This window comes from Hyaena hyaena, unplaced genomic scaffold, assembly GCF_003009895.1.
Source record: "Hyaena hyaena isolate Hyena2069 unplaced genomic scaffold, ASM300989v1 scaffold_479, whole genome shotgun sequence".
NCBI classification, from domain to species: domain Eukaryota; kingdom Metazoa; phylum Chordata; class Mammalia; order Carnivora; family Hyaenidae; genus Hyaena; species Hyaena hyaena.
In genome coordinates this window covers 581,375-606,486 of record NW_024081107.1, presented here as the reverse complement: position 1 = coordinate 606,486, position 25,112 = coordinate 581,375, and the positions used below count along the sequence as shown (strand labels likewise).

Genomic DNA, 25,112 nt, shown 5'->3' with positions numbered 1-25,112 from the left:
AACAAATTCAGTAAAGTTGCAGCATACAAAATCAACATACAAAACCGAATTGTGTTTCTAAATACTAACAAATTATCTGAAAAATTAAGAAAAAATTCTTTTTATAATAGCATTAATAAGAATAAAATAGGCATAAATTTAGCCAAGACAGTAAAAGATTTATACACTGAAAACTATAAAACATTGCTGAAAAAAATTGAGGACACAAATAAATGGAAAGATATCCTATGTCAGTGAACTAGAAGAATTCATATTGATAAAATGTCCAAACTACCCAGAGTGATTTACAGATTTGATGCAATCCTTTTCAATTTCAATGAAATTTTTTTTACAAATAGAAACAAAATCCTAACATCTATATAGAACTACAAAAGATACTGAATAGCCAAAGTAATCTTGAGTGAGAAGAATAAAGCTGGAGGCATCACATCCCTGATTTAAGTTATATTACAAAGCTGTAGTAATCAAAACAGAATGGTACTGGCATATTAACAGACACAGACAGCACTCCAAATGCTGGTATCTGTTGTTAAATTCACCTATAATTTTTAATTCTAGGATTTCACTTAATTTGTTTAATATAGATTTATGTTTTATCGTGAAATTCTCCATCTCATCATGTATTGTTTTCAACATATTTATTATGTTTTTAAAAAAATCTGTTTTGATAACTCCAGTACCTGGAGAGCCTGTTGATTTGTTCCCATCGGGTTTTTTCCTCTTGATTTTTGGTCATTTGGTCATGTCTTCTGGCATGCTTGGTCGGTTTTGATCGAAGCATTGTTTCTATGTATGTAAGATTGTACAGGTTTAAGATGATCTTATCTACCAATAATGTGTTTTTTTTTTTCCAGGAAACAATTAAAGTAGGTTCAGGTAATTTTGGTCTATTAGAAATTGGTCTATTTCCAATTTTACTCTGCTTTTAAGACTAAATTTCTTCAGGGATTTCACCTGATAGCCTGGGACTCTTAGCAGCTGACTTAGTAAGTTTGGGGTGCTATAGCAAATTGCTGTAGATTGGGTGATTAAACAACATTTCTCAAATTTCAGGAGGGTAGAAGCCTAAGGTCAAGGCATTGGGAGATTTGGTGCCTGGGAAGGAGGAGTATTTCTTGGCTTATAGATGACCTTTTTTTCCCCCATGTCCCCACATGATGGAGAGCAAAGAGCAGAAGCAAATTGTTTCTTGACTTTTATGAGGACATCAATCTCATCTATAGGACTCCACCCTTATGACCTTGTCTAATCCTAACTACCTTCCAAAAACTCCATCTCCTAATACCATCACATTGGGGAATAGGGCTTAACATATTAACTTTGAGGGGACACACATGGCAGTGTTCCCTTCTTTTGAAGTGTCCTGAATTTTAATTTTTATCTACCCAGGACTACAGAAATGCTGAAACATCTACTTAGATTTTTAGTGTCTTTGCAGTAACTTTTTCTTTGGTTTCTTTGTGTCTCACTCACAAGTGTGCAATTCATAAATTGGCAAATGCCCCTAGAGGAAATTGCATTTAGAATTTTGGGCTTCCTATGATGTTTTTCTTTCTGCTTGGAATCTTGTTCCCTCAAATCCCAATATTTTGGTCATTTTCTAATGACTTCATAAAGCTCTTCATTTTTTTTTCTTAAAATCTTTTTAATGTTTTATTTATTTCTGAGAGGGAGAGAGAGAGAGAGAGAGAGAGAGAATGGGCAGGGGTGGGTCAAAGAGAGAGGGACATACAGAATTTGAAGCAGGCTCCAGGTTCTGAGCTGTCAGCACAGAGCCTGACACAGGGCTTGAATTCACAAACCGTGAGATCATGACCTGAGCTGAAATCAGATGCCTAACCGACTGAGCCACCCAGGCACCCCAGCTCTTCATTTTTTAAAATCCAGATTTTATATTTGCTCCTGGCGAGTGTGTTATTAGGTGATATTAGCTACTCTGTCATTGGCAGAGGTAACACTCTCCTCTGTTTTAAATGCAAAAATCAAACCACATTACTCCTTAGCTTTAAACTTTCCAACAACTGTCCACCTACTTAGCTTAATCAGTATGGGTCCATACCATGACCTAAAATACTGGAAACAGTCTGCTGAAAGTCAGTGAGTAATAAAATTGGACAAAACACTAGAGTCTTTTGATTCCCAGTTCAGGGTTGTAACAATTTATTCTCTTGAGGGTGCTTTGACATTGTGAAAAGCCAGATTTTAATTTCAGTTGGTTGAATGGTATTCCTCCTGCCCCCTGGTTAATTAGATGGAAACATAACAGATTTAGTTGTGTACGATTTGTATTCCTAGAGCCTACCACAAAGCCTACACCATAGTAGGCCTTTAGTATTTATGAAACTGAGCTAAATAAGAAGCTTTTATATTACCTCTTTAGATTTCATCTCACTGCCAAAATTTCTGAAAAGGCTGAACACTCTCTGAATTTAATCATTATTTAGAGAGAAATTGATTGGTATATTAAATTTATTGGTATATTTTTTCCAGGACTCTATTTTCTAATATTGTGTCTAGATAATACTTCCTTCCTGTTACATATATGGAAACTGAGGTTTGTACAGGTTAAATGACTTGCTTAAGGTCATATCCTTGGCTGGTAGTGTAGGAGGAAAATAGAATCCCAGTTTCCTGATTCACAGTTAAGTATTATTTTTACTGCCTTTCTTTGCCATGTTGTTGTATTAGAATAGAGCTTTTCCCCTGTGATCTGCTCTCTGAGAGTCCTCTATTCCTTTCCCCAGTTTCAAGGTTATACTTCATAAATATTTTTAAAGCAGGAAAAATCTATAATTTGTACTAAATGTAGTAAAACTAAACTAACATAATGAAAATCTTATTCATAATTCTAGACCAGAAAAAAGTAGTTACTTCAGATCAAGTGCAGGTGCAACATGGATTCCTTGACATTTGCTCCTCCTCATTTTCTTCCCCACTAGAGGTTACTTCTTGGTAACCTCCAGAACCGAAGAACAGAATTTGAAAAATGCTGGTAGAGTAAGTCAGTTAAATTATTCAACCACCTACCTTTGCTTAATGCTTTTGTATTACAGAATATTTGTGCATCTCTCATTTGATGCTCATTGCATCCCGTGTGAGGTATCTAAGACATGGAATTTTAATAGATCCATATAATAGGTCAGAAAATCAAGACTCAAATTGAGCAAATTTCTGTGCATTATAAAAAGAAAGAAATGGATGAAGTGACACCAAAGTATTACAGCTTGGAGTCCAGTGTTCTTCCTTCCACATGTAAGTGCAATACATATACACTTTTACCAGGTCCTTCTTAAATAATTCCTTGTAAACTAGAGGCCAAGTCGAATAAAGTTTGTGTTATTATACAGTATTTTTAGAAAAACTCAGTTTTCCAATTTCCAAAGAAGATGTCAAAGGGTGTCCAGAAGTACCTTGAGAACCTCATGTTATAGCTGAAGGATTTTCAAGTCGAAAACTTGAGTGCTGCTGTGGAACTTGCTCTTGTACATCACACTCATGATGCACAGAGCCATTACTCACCTGTTGCTTCCCGTTACCTCTTGAAGCATGTCTGCACACCTGTGAATATGCTGCCATGAAGAAAGACTCTAACCTCCTTTTGTGAGTGCAAGATCAAAACTAATACTTCAAAAATATAAATATCTTTTCATCTCTTCCCTTTTTCAGAAAGAATGAAGCAACATTGTTATTTAAAGAAGTCACAATAATGTATGCTGGAAATCCTACAAAATCTCAACTGGAATAATTTTAAAAACTAATAAGTAAAGATAGCACAGTCTTAGAATACAAGGCCAACATACAAAAAATCAATTTTATTTCTATATACTAGAAACAAATAATTAGAAAATAAACTTTGAAAACATTTCAAATAATCTTATAATATTTAGGAATACATTTTTATTTAAAAATTTTTAAATATATTTTAGATACAGTTGCTTTATTATATTATTTTTCAATATTTTACTTATTTGTGTATAGTTGACATACAATGCTATAAAAAGAACTTATAAAACTCAACTCCAAGAGGGATGCCTGGCTTGCTCAGTTGGTGGAACGTGCGACTCTTGATCTCAGAGCTGTGGGTTTGAGCCCCATGTTGGTGCAGAGATTACTTAAAAATAAAATCTTAAAAAAAAAACACTAAGAAAACATATGATCTGATTAAAAAATGGATAGGGGACCTGAATAGACATTTTCCCAAAGAATACATATAATTGGCCAAATAGACACATGAAAAGTTGCCCACCATCACTCATCATTAGGGAAATGCAAGTCAAAACCACAATGAGATATCACCTTACACCTGTCAGAATAGCTATCATCAAAAAAGAGAAGAGACAACAATTTCTAGTGAGGATCCAGGGAAAAAGAAACACCTATGCACTGTTGATAGGAATGTAAGTTGGTACAGCCACAGTGGAAAATGATATTGAGGTTCCTCAAAAACTTAAAAATAAAAAAACCATATGATCCAATAATTCTACTTCTGGGCATTTACCCAAAGAAAATTAAAACACTAATTTAAAAAGATAAAAGAACCTCTGTGTCTATTGCAGCATTATTTACAATAGCCAAATATAGAAATAACCCTAGTGTCTACTGATATATAAATGGATAAAGAATATGTGATAGAATATTACATAATCATAAAAAGGACATCTTCCCATTTATGGCAAAATGGATGGACCTAAAGGGTATTATGCTAAATTAGTCATTCAGAGAAAGGCAAATACATATGATTTCACTCATATATGAGACCTAAAAAACAATACAAATGAATAAACAAAAAGCAGAATCTGATCTATAAATAGAACAAATGAAGGATGGAGGATGGGCAAATGGGTGAGGGAAATTGGAGATACAGGATTCTACTTCTGGAATGAGTAAGTGATGAAAATTAAAGGCACAGCATAGAGCTTATAGTGAATGGTATTGCAGTAGTGTTGTTATGGTGACAGACGGTCGCTACACTTGTGGCTAGCACAGCAGAACATAAAGATTTGTTGAACCAGTCACTATGTTATACCCTTGTAACATTGTGTGTCAGCTATAATTAATACCTTTTCTGTGTATATCTAATATTCTCTACTTTCTCAGCTGGGAACATTAAATAAAGGCACATGATTTTAAATGTTTAAATTCAGTACTTCTGATTTCCCATTCTGTTAAGAACATATCTTTACTTCTCCACACCTCTCTACCTTACTCTCTTCATATGCTTAGAACAAGAATCACAGGAGTGTTCACTCATTCTTGGTGATTCTTGCATCATAGGTAGAAAAGAAATAAAATCTGATTGGTTCTCCTAAAGAACAGTATTCTCTGCTATTGCTGCCATAGCCCTTGGTCACTATTGGAAATAAGTGATTGCTTAACCAGATGCACCACTCCTATCTTGCTGGAAGCCTGTTGATGGTTTTCACAAATTAGTACTCCATGCCATGCTACCTGTTGTTCTGGAAGAAAGGCAAATCCTGTGTTCTGTGACTGAAGTTCATGGTCTGGCAGTTTCTCAAGGTACCAGTCTGAGGAAGACCTTCCTTCCACTAGTGTCTTCTTTAGCAGTGATTATATCATGCCCTTCACAGACCTGGCATTCCTGCATGACTATTTGATGACTCACTCATACACACACAGACACACACTAATTTAACACATTCATACAGAGACGCACACATGCACTTGTGCACATACACCCCCACCCCCGACAACATTTTTCCCTATGGATGCACCAGGGTAACTGAACACAGCCAAATTTCATCACCTTAATATTTAGGTCTTTTCAAAGGTGAAGTCTTACCTTGTTAGCCCCAAAGCCAACTCTATTTCCTGATAAAGTGAATAATGTTTCTTCCAAGAAGAAGCCATACCTATACTTCTGTATAGAATATTTTATATCTATGACTGTATTACTGTCTTATTTGAAACACAATAATATTTTTTATAGATTAAAAAAAAGCTCAGGGACATTGCCCAAGAACTTGCCACTTTTATATGACAAATCTCTCCCTCTCTATATTTCCTCCAATTTAGGGTGCTATAATTTAAAAATATTATGAATTATTTTAATGTAAAAATTAATCAGACATAAAAGTATAAAAGAATAATGTTATGAGTATCTGGGTACCCACCACCTAGTTGAAACAATTATACTGCAAATAGAATTGAACCTTCTGTGTCTCTCTCTACATCCACTTTATCTCTCTCCTCCTGGTAAGCAACTACTATTCTGTATCTGATGCTTATCATTTTCTTACAAGTCTCTAATTTTTTACTACACGTGTATGTATTCTATATACATTCTTGTACATGTCTCCATTAAAGAGAGCCTTTAAGGAACACATGGAGGAATGTGACTCTTCAGTAATGGAAATTCACACCTTCAACCTAACCTAATATTGTCAAATTGCATCCTAAAATTGTTGTACCCAGTTATACTTCACTGGCAGTGTAGGAAAATTTATAAGTAGATACCATATCCCTGATGACTTTTTATATAATTTTCTTCTGCCAATTTGATGGAATTATTAATCCATATGTTCTGTCCTTTTTCTAACAGACTGTAGACTGGTTGTCCTTTTCTCTTAATTGAAGCAATTCTTCATATACCTTGAATTTATAATCCTTGGTCATTTAAATTGACTCATTATATTTTCTCTCAGTCTGTGACATTTTCTTCCATTCTTTTTGGGTGACTTTTGCTAAGTTTTACATTTAGTGTAGTGTAATTTAAACTTTTCTTCCTTTACAGGATGTGTTTTTGGGGTTTGTTGAAGAAATTTGTCCCTACCCTAAAGTCATATACTCTTAAATTTTTTTCTAAAAGTTTTAGAGTTTTAATTTTTATAATTCTCCAATTTTTCTAAAATTTGAAAGGAATAACATGAGATGGAAACAATTTTATTTTCTTCATATATGTATATAATTATCTCAGCATAGTTTATTCAATCTTCTATTTTTTCCCCACTGATTTGCAACACTGCCTCTGTCTTGTACCATATATGTCTATGCAGGGTCTATTGGAGGCTGTCTTTTCTGTTCCATTGGGGTATTGTTTGTTTCTAAACCAAATTCACAATCTTAGTTACTTTGACTTAACTATTACATGAAGTAATATTTCTCATAGTTATTTTGCTTTGTCAGATATTTTTAGCCCTTTGTTTCACAGAATTTTAAGAATTTGCTCAAGTTTAGTGAAGAAAACCATGGATATTTTGATTGTCATATTATTTTCATTACTCTCTATTGCCCTTTTTGTACAATAAAACTCTACATTTTCTTTATTTTTTCTCTGATTTATGACAGTATGACTGGTCTCTTCGAGGAGGTCCATTTTGGATCTAGGGGTGTGTGTGTGTGTGTGTGTGTGTGTGTGTGCAGTAAGGGCCACTGATACCTGCCTTAAGGTATAGAGTATGGGTTTCAGAATTCAGGTAACTGAAAACAATAACTCCCATCAGCACTTTAAAAATAACTAAAAAGCCAAAGTCATAATTACACTTCAGTGAATAAATGTCAGGAGGCTATACTGGTTAAGTTACAGTGTAAGAACTATTATCCTCTTAGTATCATTCAGACTCTGTCTTTGCTGCTGTAGCACACAGTGGGATGCTGTTGAAAGAACACTGACTTTATAATTACTTGCATCTTCTTCAGACACAGACTTTGCAACTTAAGGGTTGATGGGGAATCACTTATTCGAATTTGTTTCCCATCTGTAAATGAAGATAATAATATGCAGCTTATAAAATCTGGGTAAAAATAAATGAGATAATAAATGTGAAATGCTGTCTTCTATGTCATAGAAGTATAATAAAACATTAATTTCTTTCCTCTTCATAAGAACTAAATTCAAGATATTATATCCAAATCTTTTCTGGGAAGCAAAAAGAAGCCTTATTTGTAGGTGATTTAACTACTTGTTGAGGTAATGACAGTAGTGGCTCAATTAATTTTTAATGGCTAAAGGATGATTTATATTATGTAAAATTTTAAATTAAATAAGAACGGCTTTGAAATCCCGATATTACTCTTTACTAGCTATATGATCTGGAGAAGTCAGGTTTCTTATTAAAAATACTGAGATAATTCCCTTTAAGGTCTTTATAAAAGTTAAAGACTTTTCTTAAAAAGTAGATTCAACTTTGCCCTGCACTCTTAATAATTAGTAGCTGCTATTTTTATCATTTTATAGGACTGAGCTTTCAAATGCATTTGAATAGAGGAGGAACTTAATCTTCCTGCCTGCCTGAGAACAATCTCATTGAGATATGTGCCAATAAACAATAACTCATCGTTTGCTTTGTAATAAATTGAGCCTTAACACCTGAAATTGTTCATGGTGCCTTTTACAGAATCATCATTCAATAAGTACAAATAGGATAAATGGGATAATGGAAAATGGATATTCATTTATGTTAATTATTGCTGTCAGAGGTCTAGTTGACAAACTGTAATCTCATCAGGACACCTGAAAAGATTAACAAATAAACAACTGATAAAACTCTCTCAATTCTGGGATTCTAATGACATAGAACAAATAAAAAGGTACCCTACACCTCCTCAGGGTTAAGTAGGGGAAGAATTCTGGTGGACAAAGCACCATGAGAAAAAATTCAAGAAAGGACATGGATAAGTATTCATGATCTTTTCCATAAAGAAGCAAAGAGATTTAAAAATTTTAAAATGTGCCACCAACGTTCCCTTTTCGGCAAAGCACAGGAAACATGAAGAAAGCTACATCAAGGCATATCCTGAGTTGCTCAGCAAAGCTGAGAAATTTTTTACAAGTTAATCTTATTATATTTTGTATTTAATAGAGTAAGTGGTGATTGAGGGAAGATTATAAACCATATAATTGGTAGTAACTGTCTAGCCAAAACCAAGCTTTTAGATCTTTCTTCCTTTTTTGTTAGGCATTCCTGGACCTGTAATCATTGCCAACAGCTTTTCCTGAGGCCAACGTGCCCTCCACCCTGACACACACGCACACACCAGTGCACACACCTGCAGCCTGATGCCTGTTGATGACCAGGCTCCCACTCCCAGTTTTCCCCGTGCCGGGTCAGATCTGAATTTGCTCACTCCCATCTGAGACCCGGTCTGTGCTCCCCCCTCCCCAGTCTTCTTCACTTTAGCATCCAGGTGCTGGCAGGCTAGAGCTGTGGCACTCCAGCCCCAGCAACTGTGAATAACCGCTGATTGGGGAAAGCCCTAGAAAGTCCACGAGGAAGCGGGGGTGGGTGGAGAAGCTGAAGGGGGGAGGTGAGAATGGGCTCCGAGATCTTAGGGGTGTCGGGGCAGAGGACGTGGAGGCTGGAGGTGAGCTAAGGAGCCTAGAACAGCACAGAGGAGGTGGTGAGCAGGCTGCCCGGCGGGAACAGTACTGGAGCCTGTGTTGTCACAAGAGCTACATGGATGAAGCCTTGGCGACTCCAGGAGAAGGAGCAGGTAAGGCGGCAAGCCCTACATGGAGGAGTGAAAGCCCCTGCGTACCCCAAATGACCCTCAAGTACCTAAGTGACTACCTTTAGTTGGGGTCCGGCCTCCCCAGCAGGAGGGGTGAGGTTCAAGGGCAATCGGACATGCTCCCCACACCCATTTGCTGGTGACTGAAATTGTCTTTAGAGAAAATAAGACGTTTTACTTCCATACTTACAAGATTGGAATTAGAATACAAGGAAAAAGATTCCTGACCCCAAATGTATTCATAGTAATGTGCAAGTGACTGAGGTAAGAGCTGATCCAACAGTGATAGAGGTGAGGAAGAGCGTCACCTCCCCTAATGTGGAAAAGTGACCTGAAATGGGAGGTTGTGGTCCTGAAAAGACTCCTATTCCTAATCTCTGCAATTTCTCCTGAGCTCTGTGTAACTGAAATCAATCTCAGACCAAGAGAAATGACCAGGGCAGAGTCCCCCATGTGTGCAGTGCTGGTGGTGGTGTTAGCTGCAGTGTGGCCCACTGAATCATTTCATCTGCCTGAGATTTTACCTGAGACTTTTATGAAGACATATTTTATAAATCTCCATGTTGCAAAATACTTCCCAGTATTGAGTTACTGAAAAGATAATATTTATGGGCACTAACTCAGGATATGTCCTAAAAGGGACAGATATAAACATGAGGTCTTTAATTATATTCGTTCTGTAGTTAATTATACTAGACACTATTTTTCTGAGTCAACAGAATCTTTTCCAGAACGGCATTAACTTTTTTCCTTTGACTCAACCTCTTCATATTCTCAGCCTCCCCTGCTAGCACTGAGAATGGCCTCATTCTGAAGTCTGTTTGCCCGGTTTATGGGGACTTGGAAGTCTCTCCAACTGGTGGAACAGTTTTTTTCAGACCTTTAAAAATGGTCTAATATACAGATAGCCATAGTCAGAATAGTGATTCAGCTACTAAAAGAATATTTTTGATCCATGACAAATATGTTTGAAAGCTATATAATTGTTCACACTCTGCCTAATTAAGACTGGAAAATGTTGGAACAGAGAGTGCATCAACACATTCTAGAATCCCGTATATTTATAGTGCTTTTCATTTTCTAATACATTTTCACATTGTCTCATTTTATTCAATATTAGTAGAGTAGGTAACGTAGGTGTCATCATATTTTTTCTTTTTTCTTTTCTTTTTTTTTTAAGAGCGAAAGGGGGAGAGAGCATCTTAAGCAGGCTCTGTGCTTAGCGTGGAGCCCAATGAGGGTTGGATCTCACAACAGATCAAGACCTGAGCTGAAATCAGGAGTTAGACACTTAACCAACTGAGCCACCCAGGTGCTTCCAAGTGTCATCATTTTCATTTGACAGATCAAAAAGGTAAAACAAGACACAGCATTGGTCTATATTTTGTCACAGTAAATTAGGAGCTGACTTGGATCCAGAAGTGAGGTGAGAATCTTTACACAACTTTAGAGCTTTGTATCTAGACCTGCTGAGCTCAGTTGAATCTAACCATGTCTCACCTGCAGGTGAGATTTGGAGGCACTCTGTTGCCAATTAGGAGCATCAGTCAAAGTGTCAAAAGAATGGGTGTAGATAGACTAGATGTCTGTTCCTAAGCCAGGAGCTAACCAGATATGCATTATTTTTCATGTAGCCATTTTAGATTCTCAGTCTGGTACTTGGAGTAAACAATATTCTCAAAATAAGTATCAGCAATGGACAAAATCTTCTAAATAAACATGACTGCCAATTAAGAATTATAATGTATTTAGGGGCTTTTGTCTTAGAACATCACCCTTCACTTACAGGGGGCTTCCTAAACATACTCTAATGAGGGTGGCTGTGCTAGGTTCTTTGTTCTGTCCCTCAGATCTTGTTCTGTGTCTTGATTAATTCTTTCTACCATCTTCTGTATTCTGTGTGTGAGAGCAGAAAGGGGTGGGTGTATATGTGTAAATTTTTTGCAGTATATCTGGTGTCTGATTATTCCCTTACAAGGGCTACAAAACTTTTACTTTTTTCTTTGCCACTCTATCTTGATTTTTGTCTCTGTTCATTGACTCCACTGCTTATAAGAGCCTCCCACCTCCCTCCCACCCACCTTTTAAAGAAGAGAGAAGTGGCTTCTCTTTCAAGAAATTTCATGGTTTAGGTGGGAAAGATCTGACTCCATGCAGAGCCCTAAGAGGAAGATCCAACAAAGAAAATAATCCTGTATTTCTGGCATTTTTCTGGCTGCCCAAAGCATCAGTCTGCAGCTGACATTGTAAAATTTCATGAAAGGCATTGGTCATTTAGGCAGTGGGTTTTTAAAACTATATGGGTCATATTAGCATTTAAGATACTGGTCTTTTTTTCTGCAAAGAATATGGTGTAGATTATCTCCATTTGACATGTTATATTACTAAAAGCTCATAGAGTAGCTAAGATAATTGAAAATAAATTTGAAAATGTAGTTGGACACTCCTGAAATACAGAAAAGAATTTTTGTTCAAATGCTTTCTTGTTCAAAGAGACACTTCCCAGTCTTGCTAGTATGACTCAAAATTACAAATATTTCATTTTCTAAAAGTTAATATTTTTTAATTTTTCAAAAAAATTTGAGATCTAATTGATACACAACACTGTATACATTTAAGATGTATAGCATAATAACAGCCTTTAAACAGTGTGAAATAATTAGCATGATAAGTTAACATCCAGGATTTCATGTATGTACAAAGAAGAACTCTTAGGATTTCCTCTTAACAACTTAGCATACAGTGGTCTTGACTAGTCATCACTATATATGACATCCCTTGTACTTAGTTACTTAGTTACCTTAAAACTAATAGTTTGTACCTTTTGACCACCTGTGTCCAGTTTCACCTCTGGTAACTGCAAATCTGATCTCTTTTTCTATGAGTTTGGGTTTTTTTTTTAGGTTCCACGTATAAGTGAGATCATAGAGTACTATCTTCCTCTGACTTCTGTGACTTAGCATAAGGCCTTCTAGGTCCATCTATGTTGTCACAAATGACAAGATATCCTTTTTTATGGCCAAATATTATTCTGTTGCATGTGTGTGTATGTATCTCACAACTTCTATTCATTGTAGGTTGTTTCCATGTCTTGGCTATTAGAAGTAATGCTGAGACATACGTGGGGTACAGATACCTTTTCAACAGAGTATTTCCATTTCGTTTGGATATATTCCCAGAAGTGAAATTGCTAGCCCATGGGCTGACTCTGTTTTTATTTTTTTGAGTAACCTCTATGTGTTTTCCATAGTGGCTGTAACAGTTTACATTGCTCCCCAACAGTACACAAGGATTGTTTTTCCTCTATATCCTCACCATTGTTGGCTATCTCTTACCTTTTTGGTAACCATTCTAACAGATGTGAGGTAATACCTCATTCTGATTTTGATTTGCATTTCTCTAATGGTTAGTGATGTTGGGCACCTCTTAATTTACCTGTTAGCTATTTGTATATTGCTTTTGGAAAAAAAAGTCTATTCAGGTCTTGTAATCTTTTTCTTTCTTTCTTTTTTTTTTTTTAAGAGTTGAGATACTATACTGTATTTCAGGTGTACAACATGGAAATTCAAAATTTACATATATTGTGAGTTGTTGACCAGGGTTCATCTAGTTACCATATGTCCATATGCACAGTTGTTACAAGTTAACAAAGTCCTTATGTTGTACCTAATATCCTCCTGCCTTATATTTTATAACTGGAAGTTTGTACCTTCTAATCCCTTTCTCCTATTGTGCTCATACTTCGACCACCCTCCCTTGTGGCAACCACCAGATTATTCTTTGTATTTATGAGTCTATTTTTGTTTTGGTTTGTTCTGTTGATTCCACGTACAAGTCAAATCATAACACATTTGTCTTGGTCTGACTTATTTTACTTAGCACAATACCATGTTGTTAATGACAATATTTCCTTCTTTTTTATATTCCTTTGTCAAAGATTGTATAAGCATGGGTTTCTTTCTGGGCTTTTTATTTTGTTCTCTTGATCTATATCTTTTTTTTGTGCCACTACCATACTGTTGTGATTACTGTATTTCGTATTAGAGTTTGAAATCCAGGAGCACAACACCTTCAACTTTGTTGTTCTTTGTCAAGATTGCTTTGCTATTCAGGACCTGTTGATACTTTATAGAAATCTAGGATTATTCTAGTTCTGTGAAAAATGCCATTGGTGTTTTGATAGGGAATGTATGAATTTTTAGATTGCTTTGGATAGTAAGGAAATTTAAATGATCTTAGAATTTATGAACATGGTATATCCTATTGTTTGTGTTGTCTTCACTGTCTTTCATCACTGTCTTACACTTTTCAGAACACAGGGCTTGTACCTCCTTAAATTTATTTCTGGGTATTCCTTTTTATCATAAGTCAATGTTAAATTTTTTTAAATTTATTTCTGAGAGAGAGAGAGAGACAGGACATAGACAGTGTGAGCAGGGGAGGATCAGAGAGAGAGGGAGACACAGAATCTGAAGCAGGCTTCAGGCTCTGAGCTAGCTGTAAGCACAGAGCCCGACTCGAGGCTCGAACCGATGAACCGTGAGATCATGACCTGAGCCGAAGTCAGACGCTTAACCAACTGAGCCGCCCAGGTGCCCCAGTCAATGTTAAATTTTAACGGACTTTTTCTGCATCTGTTGACATGATTAATGATGTTAAACTTCCTCTTTGTTAATGTGGTATATCATGTTGGTTGACTTGCAGATATTGAAACATCCTTGTATCCCTGGAATAAATCCCACTTGATCATGGTGTATGATTGTTTTAATGTGTTTTTCAATTTGGTTTGCTAATATCTTAAAGATTTTTTACATCAATATTTATCAGATGTATTGGCCTATAATTTTATTTTATTTTATTTTTTCATCCTTGTGGGGTTTTTGTCTGGTTTTGGTATCAGGGTAATGCTCCTCTCATAGAATGAGTTTAGAAGCATTACTTCATCTTGAGATTTTTGGAATAGTTGAAGTATATGTATTGCTCAGTGTTTAAAAAATGTTTCTCTGAAGCCATCTGGTCCTGGACTTCTGGGAGTTTTTGGATTACTGATTCAATTTTATTATTGATCATTGTGTTGAGATTTTCTGGTTTTGATTCATTTTTGGAAGATTGTATGTTTCTAGGAATTTATTCACTTGTAGATTGTCCGATTGGTTGACATTTAATTGTAGTAATATCTTATTAACCTTTGTATTTCTGTAGTTTCAGTTTTAACTTGTTTTGTTTTTATTTATTTGAGCCCACTCTAATTTTGATGAGTCTGGCTAAAAGTCTGCCAATTTTCTTTTAGGAAATAAAAACCACTTTTAGTTTCATTGCTGTTTGCATTTTTTTTAGTATCTCATTTCTGATCTGATCTTTGTTATTTTCTTTTACTAACTTTGTATTTTTTTTTTAATTCTTGTTCCTTTCAGGGATAGCTGTAGATTTAGATTTTTCTTGTTTCTTGAAGTAATCCTGTATAACACTTTAAACTGTCTCACATTTGCTTTTGCTGAGTGTCATAAATTAGGACTGTGGTGTTCTCATTTTCACTTGTCTTGAAGTATTGTTGATTTCATATTTGACGTCTGACTTACTGGTTATTTCATAATATGTTTATCCTTCATCTGTTTCCTAGTTTTTATTTTTCTTTTAACAGATTTCTACTTTCATATCATTGTACTCAGAAAAGATGCCTGATAGGGTTTCAGTCTTCTTCAATTTTTTTTGAGACCTATTTTGTGGCCTAACATGTGATCTGTCCTGGAAAATGTCACACGTACACTTGAAAGAATGTATATTATGCTGGTTTGGGATAGAATATTCTGTATATATGGAGTCCATCTAGTCAACTGTGTCATTGAAGAACACTATTTTCTTAATGATTTTCAGTCTGGATGATCTATCCATTGATGGAAGTAGGTGCTAAAGTTCCTGACTATTTTATTCTGCCCATTTCTCTTAAAAATTTTTCTTAATGTTAATTTATTTTTGAGAGACCAAGACAGAGCATGAACATGGGAGGGGCAGAGAGAGAGAGGGAGACACAGATTGTGAAGCAGGCTGCAGGCTCTGAGCTGTTAGCGCACAGCCTGGCACAGGGTTCCAAACCATGTACTGGGAAATCTTGACGTGAGCCGAAGTTGGACACTCAACTGACTCAGCCACCCAAGCACCCCTGTCCTCTTTATGTTGATATTATCTTCATGTATTTAGTTTCTCCTATGTTGTGTACATAGATAATTATAAGTGTCCTATCTTCTTGGACTGATTGATCATTAGATAATGCCCTTGTTGTTTCTCGTTAGTCTTTATTTTAAAGTCTGTTCTGTCTCTGTGTATAACTGCTAAAGCTTTCTTTTGGTTTCCTTAAATTTTTTCCATATCTTTATTTTAATTCTGTATGCATCTTTTAGATCTTCAGTGAGTCTCTTTTAGGCTGCATAAATGGATCTTTTTTAAAATTCAGCTACCCTGTGTCTTTTGATAGGAGTATTTAATCCATTTCCATCTAAACTAGTTATTAATAGATACATTCTTAATGCTATTTTCTTGATTGTGTTCTGATACTTTTTTTGTAGTTTCTTTCTTGCTCTCTTCCCTTATAATTTAGTGATCTACTGTTAAATTCATATCCCTTTCTCATTACATTTTTGGTATCTATTATTAGCATTGGGTTTGTGATCCTCCTGAAGTTTATATGTAATATCCTATATATAGCAGTCTATTATAAGTTGATGATTGCTTAAGTCTCCTATATTTATCCTCCAATTGCTGTATACTTCACATCTTTATTAAAATAGTTCTCATTTGTGTTTACTGTGATAAGAACATAGTTTTTGCCACATACCCAAGATAATCCTATTAAATTTACTCACTTGAACATCTTTTATTTTATCTAGAGTTATCAATTGCCTTGTTCTTTAATTGACTTAACTTTCCATGCCCCAATCATTTCTAACCTACATACACCATCATACCTATCAGACAACTAGCCTTATTGGTCCTCGGATCATTGCTCTGCATCCCTGCTTGATCACTCTTCCTAGCATTTCTATTGTCAACCATCCTGGGGTAATAACTTCCCAACTTTCTGAGAAGGAATCCATAGAACAGTCACTTTTTTTTTTTTTCCTTTTGGGGGAGGAGGATGGGGAGGGAGCATATTCATATTTGAAAATGTTTTGGTCTGTAGTAACTTTTTAAGTTCTTGTATTGACTTTTTTTCCCAACAAATTTGTTTGTTTTCTTTGTAATTTGTTTTAACTTGAGACTGGATGCCTAGGATTGGTCTCGAAGTTTCTTAGCATCTTTGGCTTTTTCTTCCTGTTCTGACTTGTGAGAAATTTTTCTAACACTTCTCAACACTTTAATTGAATAGTTGCTTTTCAGCTATCATATTTTAATATACAAGATTTCTTTCTTCTATATTTCTCTGATAGTTATTTTTACAGCATTTTGTTCTATTTTTTGATGCCATGTAATTGCTTCTCTCTCTAAAGAAGTTATATTTGCAGTTTAAGTTGTACTTTCTGCCTTTTCCATATATTGACTATGGCTCATTTGTGCTCTTCGGGTTTGTATGTGTTTTGTGTCTGCTTTTCTATTAGCTGTTTGTCCTTCTTTGTTTCCTAATCATTTTCTATTGGCTCCTATGTAAGAATGATGTACTTAGTGTAATGACTGTAAGCTTTGTGTACTCAGCTGGGGTTTGATAACTGCTGGGTTACGATACAGGGTAGCATGGTGGCAAGGCTGAATTTTCACTGGTGCCTGTGTCTGAAAAGTACTGCAAGTGTCATTTTCTGGGAGGCTTCTTCCTAAGGCTATTTACTTTGCCCCAGAGAAGCTTCTAGCTCTGAGAAACATAGGCCTGCTTTTGTGGCTCTAGGAGTGGCTCTAGGAGTAGATTGAGCAGGGGGTCTGATAGTTTAGTAGTTCATATATAGGATTTTATGTAACTTTGCTGTTTTTATCTCATTCCTATAATTTTCCAGGAGTTTCTGGATCCATACCTCTTAGATTTCATTTCTCAACAGAATAAACCTTGAATCACATTCCTGAGGCAGTGACAGCTTGACTGTGCCTGGTGATGAACAGGACCTAGGTATCCAAATACTGTATTTGGATGGTAAATTTCTATCGCTTTCAGTTTATTTGTCTTGGTCTATGTTCCTTGCCCACCCCTGTCACTTTGCAGTCTGGAATCTGTGAAGGATTCTTCAGAATAAGTTTAGTTCCTTTAGTTTCTTTCATTGCTGCTTTCATTCTGAAGGGTTTTTTATGTTTAACTGTCACTTTTAGTGAAGTGATAAAAGGGAGAAGATCTCCATGGTTTTGGACAATTCATTTGTAGACACAAGTTCAATATTGTATTATAAAGCTCTCACATGAGTAAGGACCAGAGAGCTTTAAATCAAACAACACCCTCTACTACAAATGACAAAAGACACTTATGCCAGTTAGCTATAAAAATCAAGAGGCAGGAAAACTATATTGACTCTGGAAGAAATGAAAATCAGAACTATGGCAGTGATAGAATTGGGTGGAAGAATGTGAATATGAGACGGAATTAGATTACTGAATCTGATTCAGTGACTAATTGAATTTGGGGGTGAGTGGAATGAATGGAATAGAAAATTGAGGAGGACTTCAAGGCTTTTGGCTTTCATGACTGAATAGAAGCCATTACCATCTTTTATGCCCAGAGAATGCAGGAGTAAGATTAGCAGAATAATATGTTGGTTCTGTTTTTAAACTTGTTGAATTTGAGATGCCTGGGACTCACCCAAGTAGAGATGGCCACCAGGTAGATACTTTATTCTTTAGTATGTGCTAGTTGTTGCATTTGAGTCATCCTTCATAGAATAGTTGTAATGAGCTATAATAACTCTGTTTGTTAGTATAGCAGTATTTTCAGATCCCTTGATTCAGCAGTTATAAGTAATGTAGTGAATCCATTTCAGAAGCATTTGCCTTTCATTTGAAATGAGAAAGAATTATAAGACCTCTGAGATTTACATTGATAGAACTAGATGATATATTGAGAGCAGGATCTGAAGCCTAGAATTTGTATTTGTCAGAGTAGACAATTTATTTTCTTATAAAAATGAATTATTATTGGTCGTCAAGTCGTTTGGAACTGAATAAATATTAAAATAAGAACTTGAAATACCTCCAATGACCACCTAAATTCTTCTCACCCTTAAAAAAGAAACTAAGTAAAAATATTTGAGGTTTTCTGCTTAAGTGTTTTTAGATTTTAAAGTTCATACAAAATGGCCTGTAATGAAGTTTCTTAGAATAAAAGTAGCATGTAAGCATCCTGTCATGGCATTTTTTTCCTCTTCTTTAGTTTCAGCAGAAAAGTCATCCTTCATCCTTTCAAAAAAAGTTAATCCTTTCTCATTTCTGTGATACATCCTCCTATTTTCTTACCCAATGAATTTCATTCTCCAGTCATTCTTTTCTTCCATTCATCCTCCGAAAAGGCATTTTATAGGTAACTACCATAGGACTCTGGGTTAGGCTGGCCAGAATGTTAAATCAGTGTGCTATTGGTTTACAACCCACTTGGGAGCTTCCTGATTTAATCTGAAATTGGCCCCTGTATTCAGGGCAAGGAGAGACTGGGGCTGGGGGTGGGGGTGGGGGGGCAGGCAAGCCACTCCAGGTTGGTAGGTGGGAGTTTGAGTAATCAAAAGGAACTTGCGTATAAGGTTTGTCTTGTGTGGCAGCAAAACAAATGGATTCCTCGGTCCACCTCAAATCTTCTAAGTTAATAAAGAAGCCCTAAAACTGCTCAGTCATGTATACTATGCAGGTTTTTTTTTTTTAACACCAAATCATCATCTCAAGGCTATTTCCTGGGGGTGGGAAAGGGAAGTGGAAGTGGAACCCACATTCCCACATTCTAAGGACAGGGAAGGGTGGTTAGGAGTCTCTGAGTATCATGGCCCAGCATCATGTTTTTTTTGATAATGTTCCCCAACATGTGTTTAATGGCAATTAGGCAGACAAGGGTAGTACTGACAGTAGCAGGAAAAATAAAAAGTAAAAATTAAAAAAAACCCACTTGCCTTGTCTTTTTCTTACCTTCCTATACTGTATAATGAAAGATAACTTTAGAATAATGTTGCATTCCTGAAAAAATAATTCTCCAAGGTAGCTTCACAGTTTACTATGCAGTAGACATCAACTAACCATGTTGAAATTAACTTTATCTTTTTCAAAAAATATGTATTTAACAAATACCTTACTAAAATGCCTCTTTTTGTTGATATAAAAAGAAAATTATAACTAATAATTTTGATAGTTTGCTTTTTCAAGTACTTCTAATATCACAAATGCCTGAGCCATTGTCTGACTTTGAAATTTTGTAATATACCAGTAATTGAAAAGAATAAGGCTGAAACTAAGGACTATGTGGTACAAGGGTAGAGGGAAGGCTTTAACAAAAAGGAACTTGTTTTTTAAATGATAATCATTCACATACTAATATAAACATTTCTAAGCCAGTTACCCTAGTTTTTGACATACTTGTCATACTTTCATGTATTGCTTGATCCCTAAATGTGACAGGTATGGAGTTAGAATGTAGAGTTGGTCACAAAGATGGTCACCTGGTTCCCATTTCTGAAGGCACTCCCAATCTGCAGAGAGACAGTAAAATAAGTCGGTCTTTAAAATCTATGATGTTAACCCAACTTTGGAACCCAGCTGAGAACTGGAGCAGAATTGGCTTTCATGGTGCTGCCTTCCTCCAGAATGAGAATTCAGCTATTAAAGGGCATTAGAATGATATACAGCACTTAGGGGGAAGTAATCTTCTCTCAAGCTTTTATATTAAATAGTGTTATTCTCATTACTTTGGGATGGTTTTGCTGTCCACTTTTAAGGAAACAGGAGAATAGATTAGATCATAAAGCTTCTTTATTTTCATTCTAGGATTACATAAAAAAGAGCAAAGCCTTGTTTGTAATGTCTCATTAGAAGATTTGAGTTGAATCTTGAAGATTGAAATTTTAATCCTTTATACTAAATTACTGAAAAGTGCTGTAAGTAAAAGAAAGTTCTGTAACTGTGTGTGTGTGTGTGTGTGTGACACCACACGTTATAAAACTGTAAAATATACTTCAGAGAGAATTTTTTATCCTTTCATAGTTAATTGTCAAGTTGGTTTCCATATAACACCCAGTGCTCATCCCAACAAGTGCCCTCCTCCAAGCCCATCACCCCCCTTGCCCTCTCCCCGACCCCCATCAGCCCTCAGTTTGTTCTCAGTATTCAAGAGTCTCTCATGGTTTGCCTCCCTACCTCTCCCCAACTATTTTTCCCCATCTCCTCCCCCATGGTCCTCTGTTAAGTTTCTCCTGTTCCACTTAGAAGTGAAAACATATGGTATCTATCCAGAGAGACTTTTTCAAGTATTGTTGGTTTTTGTGTCTGTAACAAATTTTTTATGATAATGGTTTAACAATAGTTTTTCTGTGATTTCTACAAAAATGTGTTTTGGTAAATCCTTTGATTTAAGACCTCAAATGATGTAGCTCAAGAATGAATTATCTCGTAATTATTATAGTACTATAGTAGATTTGATTTCAAGTCTCAGATTATACCACATTTCTTCCCTCCCCCCATAGAATACAGATTTACCTCCAAAGCTAGTGGCTTTCTATCTGAGGATAGAAAGGGGCTTTCCTTTCACTTAGTTGTAACTTGTTTTCTCTCTGTGTCTATTTTGACTAAAAACTAGGGACAGTACATTAAAGAGGTAAAAATGCAGTCAGCTGGATTTCTCTCCCTAGTTTGATTTAATGGTTACAGGAGAATCAGTCTGCTATGGGGAATACTACAGACTCAAGTAACTCTGTAGTTAGAGACACTTCTCAGCAAATTTGGAAGAGGAAGCATTCCATGTGGATCCTGGGGTGGTTTGCTTTTATACATTTAGCTGGGAGGAAATCTGACACATGGACTGAGTCAGAACCTGGAATATGGCTGCAAGCCTCCAGTTCATCTACCTAGAGTGTGATTACTCTCCTCCCCATCTGTTTATGGGGATACCCCAGTCACCTTTTCTATCTTCTGTACCCTTGTTTTGATAGATGTTTCCTAGGATTAAAAATGTTTTCTGTGTGTGGCTTTCTCAGTCTCCAATTAAAGGTTTACAAAACTGAAAGTTAAAAATACCAACTTCTCTGCCAACAATGGAAAAATTTTTACAAATTCTATTTTCTGACTAATAGAAATAATTTTGTATTTAATCTTCGCTCAGCATAATCCATATTTCATCACCTCTGTGTATATAGGCACTCCTTCATAAGTGGTAGAATCCTGGAGTAATGTGGATTGTAAATTGCTGGGATGGGGATGGAGAAACTTGGGGTGAATATTCCCTCTCACCCTACCAAATCTATTCAGACACAATGTGACTGCCATTCTCTATCAAAGTCACTCTGCTTTGTGGCTATACCATTTTCCTTAGGCATTAGTAGTCCAGAAGAGGTCTGCTAGAAACATATTTTCTAAGTATGGTTGCAGGTCTTCTGTTTAAAGTAGAAGTATTAGGTAATTCTGAATCTGGGAAATTGTGCAAGAGGCAAATAGTACTTTTCAAAAAGTCCATAACAGGAAGAGGAGAAAAAAATGTCATTGTTCTATTAGATCGAATGAGATCTGAATGCAAAATCAACTTCTGCGTTTTCAGTGTGTATCCTGTGAAGTAAAATTGCTGTCGTATTTTCAAGACTTATAGTGCAGATACTACAAGAATAAAATAATGCATTTTGTGGTAATTGGTTTCAAAATGATTAAAAGAGGCTTTCACTTGATAGAAAGAATATAATTGAATATTATTTGAACATTATAGGTCTAGCCATATGACATCTTTTGTGAAAATTAATGATTATTAGTTTTCCAGACCATTAAGTAGAGGCTGGAGCAAAGATCAAAGTTGTTTTGTTGTGAATTTTCTTCCTCATGAACTTTGGTGCCTAATATAATTATCCCCCTTTTTAGTGATGGCTTGAAGAGAACTTATTAACTTCATGAATGACTTCCATTAGAGATTGCCAAGCTAACGGGCAGGGATGGAAAGCTGATGACTTAATTCTTCCTCCCACCATTTCATATTAAATCGTTGCTTTCCGAAAGCTCACACCATATTGTACATAATGCTTAATTATAGGGTTATGACTAGGTTAAATGAATCAAAAAGTTTTACCCAAACCAGTTAATTATGACTCTTTCTCTTCTTGCTGAAAGAGCAGGGAGTGATGCACACCGCAAAATCTGGGGGAGAGAATTTTACCTACTCCTTTCTCCCTGAGTTTATACCAGAATTGCCCTGTTGGTAAATTAAACATAATTATTTCATTTGACTTAACACTTGTAAAGTGTTTATATATTCTCTTTAGATATTATGAAGTAGGTGTTAGAAACCAAAGGTTCCCACGTTCCTTAACAGTTTCTCATTGTACCAAGAGTTCTGTAAACATCAAATCTGTTGAACATAGAAGAGTTGCTAGGAAAGGACATTAACTTATTATAAAAAATAGCACTGAAACTCTGTTGTTTTAATGTGCTTTTTTTTTAATAGAACTGTTTTTGGTAACAGATTCTTCAGAACCCAGTTATAAAGCAGACAGTCAGAATTGCAGTTCGTGAACCAGAGGCGCCAGGTGGAGAGTTCTACCTGCCAAGCCCTTCCTTACCCAGTGAAGACTCTTTGGGAACTCCAGCGCTTTTCAGAACAGTTTGAAACCCATTAGGCAACATGATTCTCGATAAGCCTTTCATTCTAGAGCCTATGATTACAACGAGCAATTATGTTTACATGTTATTGGCTCTGTAGTCTGCTTTACCCCTTGGGTAATTGATGGGATATCCTCAAAGTACGGTGATATTTGGTAAATGGAAAAAACAATACTTGAGGAACAAAGTGCCAATCATGGAAGGCAGAGAGAAACGTTGGGTGGTAAATAGGGAGACATAACAGGAGCTACTGCTCTTCTTCAAAGGTTATTTCTCTAGTCTCCTTTCCTTCCTTTCTTATGGACAGTCACTATAAAAAAAAATCTCAAACTCTTCCAGGATATGTTAAATTTTCCTATCCATTACTAAAATGATGCCATACTACATAATTCTGTCTTCCTTACAAGAGGCCCTGCTAATTTTCTCGGTATCATTCCCATTTTACTATATGTGCTGTCGAAGCAAGCACTCCATACTAGGTGATTCTGCAACTTTTTAAACTCCATGTTAGGTTCTTAAAAACTACCCACCTTGATCCCAGTTGGTCTAATTAATTCAATATAATGTATTTCACTATATAAGCATATCAAAATTCTGTTAATATGGGATACTATAATCATATTTTTCCTATTACAAATAATGCTGTGGTAAACAACTTTTAATATGTAATCTATGTAAGTGTAAGACTTTGTTCATGTCATATACTGAAAAATTTGTTGGGCAGTAGGGTGAGAAAATTTCAACCTTCCTAGAAACTGATTGCATTTCACAAGTGGTCATACAAGTTTTTAACAGTACTTCATGAAACTTTCCATCCATAAGAACATGACAGTCTCAGATATTTCATTTTTCTCCATTCCAGTGGTTGTGAAATAATATATCCATGCTTAATATTAAATTGCAAAATGCTCATAGCTGAAGAGTTTTAGCACCTTATCCCATGTTAATTTCCTGTTAGGAAATGCAGTTCAACATGAAATTTTTCTACTGGGTTGTTTTTCTTCAAATTCTTCCATGGAGGCTAAGCTAATCATCTGCTGTATGTTGGAAATGGATTGTCCTGCTCTTTAGTTTCTTTACTTCTGATGTGATAAATGTATTATTCCTATTCTTGATAATTTATGCTTGGTGTTATGACAATATATAAATGAAATAACATAACACACATATACATATGTGTATGTGTATATTTAAATTAAGAAATAACTACCTGTTTTCCAAAGTGATCATAAGATTCTATATTCTCAGGGTAGCAAGTTTGAGTTGCTTCACATACTTATCAACACTTGTTATTGTCAGTCTTTAATTTTAACCATTTTGCGGTATATGTCATAGTATCTAATCGTGGTTTTAAATTTTATTCCCCCAATTACTATTGATGACATATATCTTCATTGTACTTTTTGACTGTTCATGCATTTTTTTTGTGAAGTATCTCAGCATATTTTTTGTCTGACTTTAAATTGGGTTATCTACTAGTTTAGTTATAATTTTATAACTAAATGAAATTTATAAATGTAGGTATACTTCTATAACTAAGTATACATATATACATATATGTAAATGGTAGTCCTAATTTAATGGTTTTGCTCAGTTTGTGCCTGTTTATTTTTCATGGTGTCTTTTAAAGCAGAGAGCTTTTAGGTTTTGATTAAAAATAACTCATTTTTAACACAAATTTTTAAATTGCTTAATGAAAAATGTTAGAGGCTAACAGGATTTTGAAAAGATACTATAGAGATCAAACGTACCCTTCATTCAGTTTCCCCCAAAGGTTAGGTGTTAAATAAGTAGAGTACAATGTAAAAACCAGGAATTTGACACTTGTACCGTGTGTATATGTATTTGGCATTTTGTCACATGTAGATTGTGTAACTGTCACTGCAATTCAAATGCAGAACTATTCC

At 35.5% G+C, this 25,112-nt stretch overlaps 1 protein-coding gene and 1 non-coding gene across 3 annotated transcripts in view; one reads left to right on the top strand and one right to left on the bottom strand.

Moving 5' to 3' along the window:
- The window catches only part of UNC13C (unc-13 homolog C), a 564,606-nt gene that overhangs the window by 61,675 nt on the left and 477,819 nt on the right, over window positions 1-25,112 (top strand). The gene's annotated exons all lie outside the window — the stretch shown is intronic.
- Window positions 23,573-23,674, bottom strand: LOC120246605. Its single transcript, XR_005532084.1, has one exon. It is a non-coding gene; the product is annotated as a U6 spliceosomal RNA (small nuclear RNA).